The sequence below is a fragment of the Jaculus jaculus genome, chromosome 7 (genome assembly GCF_020740685.1).
Source record: "Jaculus jaculus isolate mJacJac1 chromosome 7, mJacJac1.mat.Y.cur, whole genome shotgun sequence".
In the NCBI taxonomy this organism is placed as follows: Eukaryota; Metazoa; Chordata; class Mammalia; order Rodentia; family Dipodidae; genus Jaculus; species Jaculus jaculus.
The window spans coordinates 141,151,673-141,153,624 of record NC_059108.1 but is presented as its reverse complement, the minus strand read 5'-3'; positions in this window follow the sequence as shown (position 1 = coordinate 141,153,624).

Below are 1,952 nucleotides of genomic sequence, written 5' to 3'. Positions count from 1 at the left end.
TTATTTAAGCTCATGGCTAAATTGGGTTGGACCTTCATATGCAAACAGCACTTCTCAGAGCCCTTAAGTTGAAGAGGTTGACACTCTGCTAGCCTTCTGCCAGGACCTAGCATTTTGAATGCCACTGTGGAGGGCAGTGGCAAAGGAAGGCCACTGTCATGCCAAATACTAAGCAGACTGGCCCAGATGCAGGTCGCCTAGTTACCCTGTTTGCCAAGTGGGGAGGACAGCCAGCTGTTGAGGACTGGCAGGTGGTAGAAAGGCTACTTCAGGTCAGCAGGAGGGCTGGCTCTCTGAGCCAGCTCACATGATAATTTCCAGTCTCTGCTCATGGGAAACAAAGCCTCCAAGTCTCCATTTTCCCCACAGTGGGCTAAGGTCCCTGACCTTAGGGTCATAGGAACCAACTAGGGATGGGACAAAAGGGAAGAGTTCCTTTCAAAGTACATGAAATTCATTCCTCTGATCTCAGCAGATAATGCGCCCAACCAGGCTCTCACCTAGCTGACCCTTGTCTTCAACAGTTCAGTTTTGCACTTTTGCTCAGGAAAGAGGGACAGGCAGGGTGTTGGGAGCAGCTCCCCCTGGTGGAAGGTGGAAGCTGGAGGAATGGGACCAAAACCAAAGTGGCTGACCAAAACCAGTTCAGTGAGTAGCTCCAGCCTTGCAGGAACAGGAAAGAAAGTAGATTAAAAGCAGTGCCCTGGTGAGCCTCCCTCCTCAGTCTCCTCGGCTTCTGAGCACCCGCCCCAGGCTCCTGCCACAAAAGAGGCTGCCCTACAAGACAGCCTTGGCTCCCAAGCTCCTCCTGGAGGGTTGTACTGAGGAGCAAAGCCCAGTAAGAAATGAAACACAGGAGCTGGGGAGATGGCTCAGTGGAGAAAGCGCTTATCACACACGCATCGGTACCTGGGTTCAGATCACCACTCCGCATGTAAAAGCCAGAAGCTGTGGTGGGCTTCCGTAATCCCAGTGCACCTACAATGGTAAGGGAGGGAGACGGGAGTTTCCTGGAACCTTCTGTCCCAGTGAATGGAGCAGTGGACAAGAAGAGACCCTGCCTCAAATGCAGTGTAAGGAAAAGATGGGACCAACCTAAATATTGTCCTCCGACCGCCCTAAGTGCACAGTGGCACACACTCACCAGCACTTATGATTGCAATCATCAGGCGTGTGTGTGCACACACACGAATGAACTTTTTAAAAGAAAAAGAAATGAAGCAAAGAGCCAAGGTTCTGAGTTTGTCTCTGGTTCTCCTCCCCCCTCGCCCCAGTGCTCTGTAAGCCCAAGTTCAGCGTAAACACTCCACCAACGGGCTGAAGAAACTGGGGGAGTCCTCTGTCAGGAAAGGGTGCTCTGGAACTATACCTCAAACTTAAGTGTTTTTAAATACTTCCCAGCTTGTGGACCCAACCATCCAACCTAACTATCCACCCCATCTCCTGCCAGATTTCTTTTTTTTTTTCTTTCTTTCTTTCCTGAGGTAGGGTCTCACTCTACCTTAGGCTGACCTGGAAGTCACTATGGAGTCTCAGGGTGGCCTCGAACTCACAGCGATCCTCCTACCTCTGCCTCCTGAGTTCTGGGATTAAAGGCGTGCGCCACCACGCCCGGCTCCTGCCAGATTTCTTTGTAACTCTCAGGATCTGCATCCCTTTCTTGCCATCACACAATGTAGATCTGAAAAACTCTCAGATTAATTTCCACTTCACCAAATGATGCAGACAAACACAGAAGGGTCAAGTAATTTACCCAGTCACCAACCAGCCTGGCCAAGATAAAAGGGTGGTCTTCCTAACCCCTGGTTGTTTCCTTGCTCCTAAATCAGTGGGTCCAGACAGTACGCACTAGAAGCTCCAGGTAGCCTTCACTGACTTAAAGTTCACATGTGGGGTCTGGAAGTCTGTTCACATAAGGCAGACACCATACCTGGTCTCACATCGCCCTGACT